Source organism: Austrofundulus limnaeus, unplaced genomic scaffold (assembly GCF_001266775.1).
Source record: "Austrofundulus limnaeus strain Quisiro unplaced genomic scaffold, Austrofundulus_limnaeus-1.0 Scaffold62, whole genome shotgun sequence".
Lineage (NCBI taxonomy): Eukaryota > Metazoa > Chordata > Actinopteri > Cyprinodontiformes > Rivulidae > Austrofundulus > Austrofundulus limnaeus.
This window is the reverse complement of record NW_013952464.1, coordinates 1,907,660-1,922,810: the sequence shown is the minus strand read 5'-3', so window position 1 is coordinate 1,922,810 and position 15,151 is coordinate 1,907,660. Positions and strand designations below refer to the sequence as shown.

The 15,151-nt window shown below is 39.7% G+C and overlaps 1 protein-coding gene across 2 annotated transcripts in view; it reads right to left on the bottom strand.

The window, feature by feature from the left end:
* The window catches only part of prickle2b (prickle homolog 2b), a 138,512-nt gene that overhangs the window by 66,825 nt on the left and 56,536 nt on the right, over positions 1 to 15,151 (bottom strand). The window contains exon 1 of one of the 2 annotated variants that reach the window (XM_014009868.1): positions 11,057 to 11,118. The exons of the other annotated variant lie outside the window; for it this stretch is intronic. The gene's annotated coding sequence lies outside the window, so the exon portion shown is untranslated. Of the gene's footprint in view, positions 1 to 11,056; positions 11,119 to 15,151 lie in introns of those variants that run through there. 2 annotated transcript variants of the gene reach the window in all.

The window sequence follows — 15,151 nt, the reverse complement described above, 5'->3', positions numbered from 1 at the left end:
GGACAGCACAGGATTCCTCAAACATGCATGAATGAGTCAAAGCAAAACTTTAGGCATGTTTTGATGGGAGGATAACATTTTAACACGATATAAAACTCAAAAAAGTTGATTTTACATGATATAGCCCCTTTAAAACAACAAGGTTTATATTCAAATATTGTTTAACTCAGTTGTGCCATTTAGTTTTTAAGAAACAGCCTTTTCTATTCAAAGTCAAAATAGTTACTTTGATTCAAAAACAAGCACTTTTATAGTAAAGATTCAGTACTGATTTTACAAACATCAACTGCTACATATAGAAATGCTAAAAAAATTAGTTGATTTAAAAAACAGTGATTGGACTTATTTTCTTGTTTTATGAAGACATTCCATGTCTCATMTGAGAAGCTGTAAGTCCTTACAAACTCTAAAAATGAACTGAGTTGCTTTGTTTACGTGAGCTGAACTTTCTTGCAAGCCCCTCTCTCCTCCCTCCTGAGGACTGTAAGTGTCTTGGCCTGGACCTTTTACATGCTTAAAGTTGCACACTGGATTAAAACTGACAGATTGGAGTCAAAACTGCATTGAAAGCTCTGAAAAGTTTAAAGACAATTTTCCCATCGGGCTTTGAGTCTGTGTTGAAGAGATCAATCCAGCTGGATAGCTATATGCACATATGAGAAGTGCTATTTTCTTGTCTTACTCTGAGACAGAAAGTGTAAAACCAACAGTTTGTGTAGGTGGGACTCATTACCTAAAGATCATGTAACAACATGAATCTTGTGGAGACTTTAATCTTTACCATGTCATAAGCATTAGCCTGCAGCACAGAATCTTGAGTCTGGCCTCTTTAACCACTTTTCCTAAACTACCTAATGTGTGCATAAGTGTGTGTATCTGTGTTAAATGTGCTTGGACCACACATGCAGGGAGCCTACCTGCTGTCCCATATGGTTGGCATTCAGCCTAATTAAAGCTTTTGTTGCCCCACAAGCAGGGCGAATTACCATAAGGGCTCCTCGAAGTCCTGTATTTATGGCAACTTGGCATTATAAACAAGGATGAAAAGAGAGAAGCGAAGCTGGTTTTCTCTGTTGCCATGGGGAAAGAAGAAATGTTACCAGGCAACACAGTAACTATAACCACTGATTCCAGCTTTTAAGTTTACAAAGTGCCACAGTAATGTAACAGAGCCTGAGCTCATTTTTTGAGCTGCAGATCATACAGATGTGATTTTATAAAATTAAAAGTGCAAAGTTTACAAGCGCTTGTATCAGTGTTGAAGTTCATGTTGAAATTTGTCAAACTGGATCAAGTATTTGTATAAGGCAAGCAAACTGACCTAAAAACCAGACCTGCTTCTCGATTTAGACCATAAACCTTTACCAAACCCAAATGAATAAGGGACATGCACCAAGGCCTGATTATCTTTGGTTAGACCAGACATCTGGTAAACCCTATAACCTCTATTGGGGTTGTGTCCAAAACYCTAACAAACCTGAAAATGCTTTGAATGCGGTGACATGGTGGCTCAGTTAGTAGAGCTGTTGCCTCTCAGCAAGAAGAAGATTGAATCCCAGCTGGGGATATTTCTGGGTGGAGTTTGCATGTTSTCTCTGCGCMTGCATGGGTTTTCTCCAGGTCTGTTATCCAGCATCAAAAACCTCCCATAGTCAAAAAATGAATGTTAGGCTAACTGGTAATTCTAAACTGTTCCTTGGTGTGAGTGAGAGAGAGCATGATCATTTGTTTCTATATGGCCCTGTGATGGGCTTGGCCTGYCCAGGGTGTACCCTGTCCCTCACAGTGACTGCTGGATATGGGCACCAGTGACCCCTATTACCCTGGATGGAAGAAGCGGAGAAAAAGATAATGGATGCTTTGATTACTGAATAATTGTCCATCCGTCCGTTTTCTTCCRCTTATCCGAGGTTGGGTCGCGGGGGCAGCAGCCTCAGCAGAGAGACCYAGACTTCCCTCTCCCCAGCCACTCTGGCCAGCTTATCCGGGGGAATCCCAAGGCATTCCCAGGCCAGCCGAGTAACATTGTMCCTCCAGCGTGTCCTGGGTCTTTCTCTGGGTCTGYTCCCAGTGGGACGTGCCCGAAACACCTCACCAGGGAGGTGTCCAGGAGGCTTCCTAACCAGATGAGCCACCTCAACTGGCTCCTCTCGATGTGGAGGAGCAGCGGCTCTACTCTGAGTCCCTCCTGGATGACTGAGCTTCTCACCCTATCTCTACGGGAGAACCCAGACACCCTGCGAAGGAAACTCATTTCGTCYGCTTGTACCCACGATCTCTTTCTTTCAGTCACTACCCAAAGCTTTTGACCATAGATGAGGATAGAAACGTAGACCAACCAGTAAATCAGTACTTATATTTTTAGTTTAAAATTCTGGCAACAGTGTGTTCCTTCAAGGAATGCTAAGCCTTTATTTGTTGTTTTGGAGCAAACAACTATTGCTTTACGACAATTGTAAAAAGCAGAGATGTTATCCTAAAGTCACCAAAAAGGATCCCCTCAACACCTTGGCTGCGCCTAGAAATTCTGTCCATAAAAGTTACGAACAGAATYGGTGACAAAGGTCAACTTGGCAGAGTCCAACTCTCAATGGAAAAAAGTCAGACTTACTACTGGCAAYGTGGACCAGRCTCTGTCACTGGTCGTACAGGGACCTAACAGCCCGTATCAATGGGCCTAGAACCCCATACTTCTGGAGTATCCCCCACAGGAGTCCCCGAAGGATATGGTCGAAKGCCTTCTCCAAGTCCACAAAACCCATGTAGATTGATTGGGCGAACTCCCATGCACTCTCCAGGACCCTGCTGAGRGTGTAGAGCTGGTYCGCTGTTCCATGACAAGAACAAAAACCACACTGCTCTTCCTGAATCTGAGATTCCACTATCCAACAGACCCTCCTCTCCAGAACCCCCGAATAGACCTTACCARGTAGGCTTAGAAGTTTGATCCCCCTATAGTTGGAACACACTCTGCGGTCCCCCCTTTTAAATAGGGGGACCACCACCCCAGTCTGCCAATCCAGGGAAACTGCCCCGATGTCCACGCGATGTTGTAGAGTYGCATCAACCAATGCAGCCCCACAACATCCAGAGCCTTAAGGAACTCTGGGTGAATCTCATTCACCCCTGGCACCCTGCCACCGAGGAGCTTTTTAACCACCTCAGTGACCTCAGCACCAGAGATTGGAGAGTCCGACCCAGGGTCCTCAGGCTTTGTTTCCTCATGGGAAGTCGTGTCCATAGGATTAAGGAGGTCTTCAAAGTATTCTCCTCACCAACCCACAACGTCCTGAGTTGAGGTCAGCAGCACACCATCCCCAGCATAAATAGTGCTGTGGCGAACCGCTTTCCCCCCATGAGATGCCGGATGGTGGACCAGAATCACCTCCAAGCTGTGTGGAAGTCTTTTTCCATGGCCTCTCCGAACTCCTCCCRCGCCCGAGATTTTGCCTCAGGTGTGGGAGGAGTGAATAATTGTCTAAAAAAATAAATCATATTTTATTAATTTTAGTTTAGTCAGTCCATGTACATTGTCCACAACACTTTACACAGGGTTTCTAAAAAAACTTCATTAGTTTGGCTTTAAGTAGTTTTTATTAGGAGCAAATATCAAATTTTCTTAGATATTACATTTTTGGTTATCAGGTTTTTGATTCTAAATAACAATAACACTTCATTCCAGTTTGAAAACCATTTTTGAGGCCAGAAGGACTGACAGCTATAACCTACTGTGTTAAGTGACACTAACTCTAATTCAGGGGTGCCCAAACATTTTCATTGAGAAGGCGAAAATGAAAAATCAATCTGAGGGCCRTGGGCYAAATGCAATAATATCATACATGCAWTGCAAATACTTCTTAAGTAAAGTTGTTTTATTTTTTATGATTAAGCTAGCAGACAGTGCAGTGGCCCACATGTTTTGTTTGTTTTTTAGCTCAAGGACACTGAGAAAATCTGACGTATGCTTGGGCAGCAAAGGCTCATGAGACTTTTCATAAATTAAAATTTTAGTATTTATGATCTTTTAAAGTGTGCAAATCTAGATGTGTGCTTCATTCTAATCTAAATGTCTCTTGTAGTTACTTGCATTTTTGATTAATCTTAACATTATGCCAAGATCAATTAAGTAACGAGTTAAGACCATCTATAGCTTTTTATATAGTTGGATCAATTGTTGGAATGACTAAGTGGAAATGTAGTGTTTCTACATAAGACAGGAGATTACAACCTGCTGGTGGGCTAAATGAAATGGCTTGGTGGGCCAATTTTGGCCCGCAGGCCCCACTTTGGGCAGCTCTGCTCTAATTTAACCTATATTTGTGGCATGTGATCAAAAATGGAAATTTCCACACAGAGATTTTCCTCAATGGAACTTGGACCTCATTCATAGGTATGTTTATTGTGGGACTTGTGTGTCCTCAAACAAACATGTTAGGAAAAACTTGGGAAATGTGGAAAAAAAAAACACTAATAAGCTTAGTTGTGGCTCAGCTGTGAGGTTTTCCATGAGATAGAAGTCTGCTCTGTAACTCATGAAACTCTGTGTTTTCGTGAACTCTTAGAACCAGAGGCGGTCCTCGGCCATCTGAACAACACTTGGGCCAATTTCACAACCATGTCAAGAGATGGTGAAAGGAGATAGCTAAGAAACATCTGGGGCCTTATTCTAACACTCATGATGCTACACGGGAAACCAAAATCAAAGGGGAGCAAGTGTGAACATATTTCTCTCTTTAGGTTTCTTACGATGATAGATTCCTTAAGCGTGACTTAATCATACTAAACTAACATTTGTTCCTCATCAGGAGAAAGGCTCAAAGAAATAGCTCAACTTAGGGCAGAATGACTTTCACATCTCTTATCGTATAAACTGTTGTGGAGGCTCTATTGAATTTGATTCAGACTCTATGAAGGCTGAAAATGGTAAAAAATGAAAAAGAATGGAGATTAAGGTAGTTGATAGATGGTTTAGGTGCAACATAGGATGGTTACATTGCTTTAGATCGRATCACAAACACATTGTTTCCAATTTATTCACCCTTTCCTATTTGTTACAGCTCTATCGATTCTGCTCCATTTAATTCCTCTTTTTTTCGACCCTCTTCATCCTGTTGCAGAGACACTCCATATCTGTCTCCCCCRACCACTCCATCCCAGTTACTCCCCCCTTCTCCCCCCGTGCAATCACTCCCATCCCTCTTCTGTAAAGTAGTGGGCGGAAGCAGGCCTCTGTGTTTGACTGACAGATCCTGAGTGTCGACATCTCCCCGTGGACGACCTTATCAGCGGCTGCGCTTGGCGAAGCTGCGTGGCAGCTTGCTTTTTCTGACTGCACTCTTCACCTTCAGTAGTCTCCAGAGCACTCTGCACATGCACGCACACACACACACACGCGCACACACACACACACATGCACACACACTTGTCTTTTTGCTGTGTATTTTAAATGTATCAAGACTGGGCCAGTTTGACAAAATGTCAAAGTATACAAAGAATTGCAAGGGCAACCTTTGTTTAATTGAAATGAGAATTTTTTCTGAACTGAATTGCACCACTGACCTTGTTTTCTCTTTCACAGTCTATCATAACTGATCTAATTACACACCATTTTTAGTGTTGTATATACGTTCTCATCAAACATTATCTGATTTACCGCAGCTGCCAACTGAAAGCTTAACAGACCAATTATTTTTTAGCATTTGCATGCAAGCAGAGAGGTTGTTTTTTTGTTTTTTTTTTTTTTTTTTGCTGAAGTGCACACATTTATTTATTTTTTTTGTCTCAAATACGGTTTGGTTTTTCTGTGTCAAAACTTTCCTCAAAGTTTTGAGTTCTACTAATTTTGCAGAGTCATAGAAAGCTGATGAAAAATTCCTCCTCAAAACAAACATTCATGTTCATAATTTGGGCAAATGTTTCTAAAGGGAGAAATATTGATCAACTAAAACAAAAAAAGCTGGGAAGCCTGAAACTGTTTTTAAAGACTATTGTTGAGTTTGATACAAACAAGTCCCCAGAGGAAAAACCCAGTTGCTTTGTAGCATCACTACTATATTATTTTAGATTTATCTTAAAAGTTGTTTATGTTGACACACATTCATGGTACCCAAAGGATAAACCCTTTGTTTAGCCTTTCAGGATCACACAATATATGTAAAATGTATGGTTGCCATAATATTGGTAATAAAATTGGTCATCAAATGGAACTTCTAAGTGCCAAAGCTGATCAAGAGATTGCAGCAATATTATAAATAAATTTATTCCTAATAATGTGCGGTTTCACTCAAAATCCCTCCAGTTTAAAATGAATTATGATAACTTTGCTGTTTTTCTAACTTTTGTCATTTTTCAGTTTTAGAATAAACACGTTTAGCAGCTGGGTTTGTGTTGGAGGCGAACTGATATAAACAATCCTGCACAATACCTAAAATGGGCAACTTAGTAAATATTATTTATCCTAAACATCAGCCTGGTGGCATTTCTACTCTGACCCCATTTACATTAACTTTTAATTCAACGCACAGCTGCCTGTAAGCTACTACAGCATATCTGACAGATGTTAGTCTTCCTCTTTAAAATCTGGATTGCATTCAGATCAACTCAACTTGGCCAAGAGACTGACGTCTCATTTTACTTTTGTTAAGAACTACTGGACTTTAAATTTCACCCTCTTTGGTATAAATAGTGGCATGATTTTAAAAACAACCTGTGCAGGGACAAACAGAGTGCAGAAGAGACTCATTTACAATCCTTTTAGGGATTCAGATGATGAAAGATAATTAGGATTAAAATMAATAGAACCGATCGATGTGGCTCTGCGTTGATACACCGCTGTGAGCTCCTTTCCATTGATTAGTTTCAAACAYACAAACACAAGACAAACAGCAGCAGGACGGAGGGGAGCTCTGAGAGAAGGAGACCACCGCTCACTTTCAAAATCAATTGCCACACTCAACGCCTGTGGAGCATCTGAAGCTCCACTTTCAGAATGTGATTCATGCCTCTGCCTTCCATCCACCTCAGCTCCACATGCTTCCTTCTGCCTAAGTGAACTAAGTAGATTCTAGTCTTGCACTCTGGATAAACTTTGAAACAGAAGACGTTTGTCTTGGAAGGAAGTGCAGAGAGAAAGAAAATACGAGTCTTTCCACAGCTGTCAACAATAATATTTTATCGAGAAAGTTACCTAAAGATTTTTCTATCTGCACATAACCTCTGTACCTATGTGAACGTAACAAAAAAATACGTTAAAAGTATAACGATCTAGAAATTGCAATTAGCAGGATGTGGAACATGAAGACTGAAACAATACCAGTGCTCATGGAGGCTCTAAGACTTGTAAAGAAAGGAMTGGAGAAATTTACAGACAGGATTCCAAGCAACATCAAAATTCACAAGATCCAGACGACAGCACACATACAACGAAGGGTATTATCCCTAAAGTGACCTCACCCCTTCAGCGCCTCAGGACCATGGTTTAGTCCTGGCAGTAAAGGATGTAAACAGAAACAAGCATATAAAAAACCTAATAATAATACATTTAMAAATACTGACCTAAAATSTGGTGTGGTAGTAGCTGAAACTAAAATCCAGCCAATATTTTGAACACTAACAGCTTACACATAATCCTTATTTTAAATCTTGCTATTAAATGTTTGAAGTCAACTCTGTCTTTGATTTTATTGAAACTTATAGGTAATATCTATTCAATGCACCACTACAAGTGAATACCTTTAGAGCCAATACTCACTTTTAGATGGCCACCACAACTAACGCACCTTAGCAAACACAAAACTGCCTATAATTCAGTCAACTTTACAGACATGGTGCTAAAGCTGAGTGTTATTTACAGCACATACTCTTTCACATACCTTTCCTAAAACKTCAACTTCTTAGCAAAGAATTGTGACATTTTGAGTTGAGTTATACATAATGTTATTTTCAAGGTTTGACAAAAAACAACTACAGTGTGTAAATTCTCAACAAACAGTAATGTCTTTGTTTAAAAGTATGGCATTAACTGAGGCTGATATGCGTTCCTTCAAGATGGCTGCCTTCTGTTTAGSTCATTACAATAATACCAAATGCTGATAGCAAAGACTCACTCAGCACCAAAACCAAGCCTCTTTTTGTCGTCCCTCTGCGGGTTACTAACATGTCACACACGGGTGCAAACAGAGCTGCCAGCATGTCTGTGTGGAATGTGCTTCACCAGCTTCCAAACACACTTTGCACTGTCAATAATTACTGTTCAATTAGCACTGAACCCCACACACGTAAACTGCACGATCTGGTCAAGAGGACAAGCCARTACGGTCCAGTAGCATCTCATCGTGATCAACATACTGTATATCTCATACAAATACAGTAAATTAGCACAAGTTACCTCGCATGGACAGTAAGCACAAAACGTTTCAGAAACAATGTTGCACTCACTGGAGCTGGCAGCCTGATATGAGAGTCTGGTTTAAAAATAAAAAAGGCATGTTGCACAGCTGGGAGATTCTTCAAGCTATGCGTGTTTTCAGATCGCTTAAATCACAACAGCTGAGGTGACACAAGTCGTGCCTCAAAACTGACTTTTGTCCAACCTCTTTTCTGTTCTTCATTGACCTGATTTCTCCACCCCTTGTCTTGCTGAAGCTAAATCACCACCATCTGTAATCTCTGCTCTTCTTCTTCTTTCCCTTACAAGTCTTAACTTCTCACTCTCTCCTTATCTAAAGATGAAGCCACCCACTCGATACGGCTACATTGGCAGCTAAACAAAACAGCAGTCCAGGGAATGGAAAGATTGAAGTGATACTTTTGGGCTGCTTACGTAACTCAGAAATCATCCTCTGCCAAAAGCAAGGTGATGACATATTTTTGCCTGTGTGTGAATATGTTCATTTGTCTGTACCTGTAGCAAAATATCTCACAAACCACTGGACGTATTTGAATAAAACTATCAGAAAGTAATGATTAGAAGACTTTAATCATTACCTCAAACATCGCAACAGCTAAACAGCTCTACAAAACACAAAAATGGCTCAAATCCATCTGTTTTATATGTATGGAGCTCAGTTTTGGTGTGAGACTCGACCACCAACACATTCTCAGCCCTAATTGATTGAGCTAGATCAGTTTTAGAAAACTTTGCCAATAACTACTGGAGTCTGCTTGATTTTTAGCAACAGTCCAATGAAATGCTAGATGAAATGTATAGAAACTTTCAGAAAACAATCATGTACAGTTATAGCCTGGTTTAAACCAGACCCTGTCCTTCACTTTGCTTCGTACAAGGGTCTGGACTTGATGCACAGACAAGTGATTCTTGCAGGAGGCGTGGCCTCTGCTGAAGTTTAAAATGATTGGATCAGTTGGCTGCGACGTATGTCGCTGTGACGGAGGCTAAGCTAAGAAGCTAACTGGAAATCACGTGTGCTGTAAACAACCCTACTGAGAGGAGAAATATACCGAGCTGAAYGAGACGACTGTAAATGAGAGCTGCTGCTTTGTCAGACAAATTTATTTTAATTTGGAAGCCTTATCAGCACAGACTGGCTTCATTCACTTCCTCCATGCTATGCTAAACTAACTAGCAGACACTTTGCAGAAAGTCGACGTCGTTCAAAGCTCCTCCTTCTGTTCTCTGATTGGCCCAGGTAAAATAAAATACAAGCAGACACTGCRCAGAAAATTGACGTTCTGTTCTCTGATTGGCCCAGCTAAAAATCTGCCAGCGAAATCCTTGTCTATGGGAGAAACCCCAGACGGAGCAGAGAAGGGAAACTAGAATTGAGCGGAGCTAAGTTGGAAGGCAAGGGCCAGGCTAGTACAGTTACAATTGATAAAATCTTCTATTCAGGATGGCCACCAAATCCAGCTGACCTTATAAAACACAAAAATGTCTATATCGGCACTAACATTGGTTTCAGCTGATATCGGTCAGTTTTTTTAGAATATTGGCATCGGTCCGATAAATAAAACTGGGCCAATATTAACATCCGATATACATTTCCTACTTTTTAGCTTTGTGTTTCTGTTTTGGGAGGGGAAATGGTTGGTCAAGTGATATTTGTTTGGTCATGATGCTGCACAGCCGGGAATAACTGAGGTAGCGAGTCATGTCAGCGGTCTGATACTTTTTTTTACTGTATTGAAAAAAATGTATTTGTGCATATATGTATATAAATAATTGTGTGTTTTTAAAATACTGGATATCCATATTTGCTGAAATGTTCATATTAGTGCATCCCTAATATATTGTATATTGAGGTAAAAACTGGTGCATTAGCAGCTGAGCATTATTTCCAACTCATACTTTAAAAAGTATGCAATGTGTGCCATTTTACTTTGTTTGTTAAAGAAATATCTGAGGAACCACAAGACAGATTTGAATGAAATCCTGACTGGATGTGCATTTTCCATTGATTAACCTTTGGAGTCACCCCAATTCAAAACGACCACAACAGTTAATCAATATCAGCCGACACAAAAAGGGCTAGAAATTAGTCCGTTTTACAAATGTTGTGTGGTAGTAGCTGTTATCTCAAGAACTCTGAGGACTAACACATCTACAAGATCTCAGTATATTGCATTTATGAAATTTGAACAAAATTGCTCTGTCCACTATCATCATAAGATAATTTCAGTTTAAAACTGTTGCATGAAAATGGTGAGTACAATTATTGAATAAATAGTCAATTTACTAAGAAATAAATTTGAAAAATGAGCACTATGTTGCAACATTACACTTCTAATACATGCAGGCATAAAGGAACACCACACTGCACAAGTTTTCATGGTGTGTGTGCCCTCTCTAAATAAAATATGAACGAAAATAAACATTTCATCAAGTCTAAATGTCAGACAGCAGAGTTGGTAAGAAAAATAACCAATCACTGATGGGATTAGCTGCCCCAAAAGCTCAAAACACCCAAATTTACACCACCCGTGGGAAGCATCTTGACACTCTGCCAAAGACAACTGCTCAGTGCCAATCAGCACCCTCTGAACTCGAACGAATCAGCAGCTGAATGAGAGGGATGAAAATGTTTAAAAGTGTACTCACCGCTTCCCGCCCTACTCCAGGCTGAGCTGGGAGAGAGGTGGAAGAAGAGAGGAGAAAACACGCAGAACGAACAAGAGGATCTCAGAGGGGGCAAAGACAGCAGCTGCCTGAAGCCAAAACTTTTCAACAGCCCTTCTTAATTGGAAAAACCTGTGTGTTCATCTCTGATCAGAGGATCCAAAGGCAAGCAGAGGAGAAAAGATGCAAACTTTCAGCTGAGGTGATGAAGAGGAGACAAGTGATCCTACGCTGCAGGTTGCATAGAGGAAGACCCAGACCCTTACAGATCAGAGTTGACCACCACACAGTATACATTAACTCCACCCACCGACTGCCATCAGCACTGAGTGCTTTCCCCTCAGCTCAGTCCCCACTTCCACTTTAATCCCATAAATGTTCTTGCACTTTTCTGTGCTGACATCACTAGTGAGTAGGAAACAGACTTACTTCCATGTTTTTTAAGATTTATGAGACCAAAGAAGACTTCAAGAAGAGTTAGACCACAGTGGCGGYAAACAGAAACATTCTGCATCAAACATAAGCCACAAAGTGTTTTGTAGGGTTTTTTTTAATGTGGATTTTTCTATCTAGACACACATTTTTGGCTGTTTTCCAGTCTTTGACAGATGTGTTAGTCAATGCTGAGAAAGAAAAAAAAATGTCAGCAATGATCTTAGAACAAGGGTCTGCAAACTTTACAATCAAAAGAACCATTTTTCTTTTTTTCTCAGACTAAAAAAAGTTTGACCAGAGCCACAAAACCAGTAACACAATGTTCATTACGTTATGAAACTGACAAATTATAATAAATAGTTGCCATTTGTTCTAATAGAACATGTAAGATCAAAGGGAAAAAAAACTTATGAAAAAAGATGAAAATACTTCTGTTATGCCACCTTTGATAAAACTGAAACCATAAACTATCTGTGAGTTAATTCTGCTGTATCTATGAGAAATTATTAATATAAACAACCCACTTTAAAATAATAAAGTATATAGTGTCTTTACTTCAGCTTTCATTAAATGTTTTTTAACTTTACTTTTAATCCTAATTTTTTTATCAGAAGGATGGTCTTATTTGAATGTTTTGTACTAATCAATAAAATTTGTGCAAAACTGCATAGACCCCCCCCCCCCACACACACACACACTTGTTAAAGTTCATAATAGGTGGATTAGATAAGACATGAAGAGTTTGTAGGGGCAGCAAGAAGGGAGGCTCGTCTCCTAAAAACACCAACATAGTAGTTTGGACAAATTGGACCGACATTGGAAGTTTTGGCTCTCATGCAAAGTTTCTTGTTTGGTGAAACCAACGTCATGYACCAACCCTCAAGCACAGTGGAGGGCTGAAATGGGTTCTGAGAAGGCAATAAACAGCAAAGTATTCAGCTGCCAAATGTGAAATCTGTCTGATAACTGAAGCTTTGTCCAAGTTGGGTCAAACAACAATCTGAAACTCAGCAAGAAAACAACAGAATGTCTGAATAAAAAATAAATCACCAAAGTTGAAACCTCAAACTGACTAAAACTTCATAGCAAAACCCTCACTGGCCTTTGCATAAACAACTTTTAATACATATTAATGAAACAAAACAACTTAGGAACACAAAACACCGCTACAATGTGAGAGGCGTATGAAGTCGTGAGTTTTTAAATGAGGATTTATTTAGTTTTAGCAGTAGCTACTGCAAAATTAAGGTTAAGTGTTATTTAAAACAATCAAACAAAAAAGCAACAATTTAATTTTACCCAGTTTGGACCTGGGTTTTTTCTGTAGAGTTGGCATGTTCTCCTCGTGCTTGCACGGGTTTCCTCCGGGTACTCTGGTATCCCCCACAGACCAAAAATATGCACATTAGGTTGCCTTCAGGTCCAGGCCTCCCTTGTAAAATAGGCTTGTGATCTTAATGGAATTTACCTTGTTTAATATGGGTCAATAAATAAAGTACATGTGACCYGTATCCTTCAAATACAAGTAAAAAAATATAGATATTTGGCATGATACTYGATTGTTTCCATTTTGTCACTTAACTGGCAWATTTTCTTTTGAGCTTGKCTTGGCCAAAGAGAAACAGGAAGTGACATCAAAGGGGAATTCTTAAAAAAATAAAACTCCCTGATGAATATTTGAACTCTGACTCTTCTTCAGTTCTCTCTGATAGTGATTAAAAATGATCTAAAGCAGTGTTTCCCAAAGTTGGGGTCGGGACCCAAAGTGGGGTCCCGAAACATCCAGGTGGGGTCCTGAAAAAATTTTCTGAATTAATTACATTTTTGCCTTAGTTGTTACACAGGAGTGAGGTTAGTATATTTAAAATGGAGAAATTTAGTATAAAAATTGTTACTATTCCCATGTTTTGTTGACCTGATACAAATGTTTATCATCCAAAAATAGTTGGGGGCACAGGTCTCTGCTACTGTTATTTTGTGGGTCAAAAGCTGAAAAGTTTGGGAACCACTGATCTAAAGAAACATCAGATTCTTCTCTACAGTCTCTATTGTTAACCATTGTAGCAATGCTCTGTTCACTTGCAGACATTCCCTTTTGACATCACTTCCTGTTATTTTACCGACAAACATCTCAACAACTGTTCAAGTCAGCAACGTGAAATTATTTTTGCACTATGTTATTAATGTTATCTTTCCAAAAATGCATGCATATTTATTTAAAAAAATGATGTCACAGGTACTTTGTTGTCTTTAAAATTTCAGGAGGATATTTACATTTTACCACAGTTTAARTTGTTTCTMAAAGATTTATATCTTAATTTGAATCAACAACTTTTAAACTAAAACTATGGGCATTAAGCACATCCAGTGTTACCACMGTTTGCTAAGAATGGACTTGTTGACTGATACATTAACAAGTTCATTTTATCGTTGGGAAGTTTCAAACGCTTAAATAAACAAGTAAAATAAATGCACTATGTTTCCAAATTATCTAGTTTGCACACAAACCTACAGTTGTCCGATTTGTTTTTTTACACTCTGTAGATCAATATTTTAAATCTGACAGTGCAGCTTAAAGAGTGGTACAAATTGTGAAACAATAGTAGTTTTTGATAGATTTTTATACCAAACCGGTTGTCTTCAGARCACGGATTATGCTTAAAAGTCACAATAAAACACTAGTGTGGTATTCCCTATTCAGCAGTTTTTCAGCCTCCTCTTCCTCCTGTAAATCCAGCAGTCTGTGGAAACATCTGCAGGAACACTTTCCAAAAAGGCCTCCTCTGTCAAAGTTGCACTGATGTTCATTTAGTGAGCAACGGATAACTTAAATCACAAGCTTACTGTGTCCTTGTAATGGGTCTCAGGATACATAACTAACCAAAGCCCAGAATGGCTGTCTTTGAGCTGTGCTGCTGTCCTCCCTCTCTAACAGTCATCTGTCACCAAAAAATACAAGACTAACGAGCGCACAAGAAAAAATGATCTCTTTTCTAACCTTTCCAGCTTGAGGCTTTTGGCACCGTGTGTGAGTGTGATGTGGGCAGAACATCGTCACTTTGTCTGTGGCGCTAACACTGTGCACCCACTGTTCTCAGGAGTGCGAGCAGCCAGAGCTGCAGCTGTATATCTTAAAGGATTTCTGAGGAGAGAGCAGAGCCGAAGCCGGTCAACACCTGACAACCGAGAGTTGTTCTGCTGAACCCGTGTGCTGAGGCTTTCATACAGAACTTACAGAACACAGCTACATAAATCCAAATAAACGAAGACAAGTAAAACAACAAAGGAAAACCAAAATAATACCAAACAGGGGTCAGGTTATGTAATGCCAAATTTGCCATTGTTAACAAAACTTTCCACAAAGATGAACATTATTTAACCAGATTTTATCATTTACAGGCATCAGGCCAAAAAAAACCCATCATGTTTCCTTTACTGTTCATATGAAAACCTACTCACTGCTGCCCACGTCTCTCAAACTGGAACAAAGGGCCRACATCAAGTCCAAAATATGTCGAGAATCTACCTGCAGGGCCAGGAACAATTGGCACCACACATACAGAAAAAAATTTCATTGATCATTAGCCCAAGAAAGACGGCATCTTCTGGCTGCACACAAAGGCTTTGTGGTATTAGAACAAC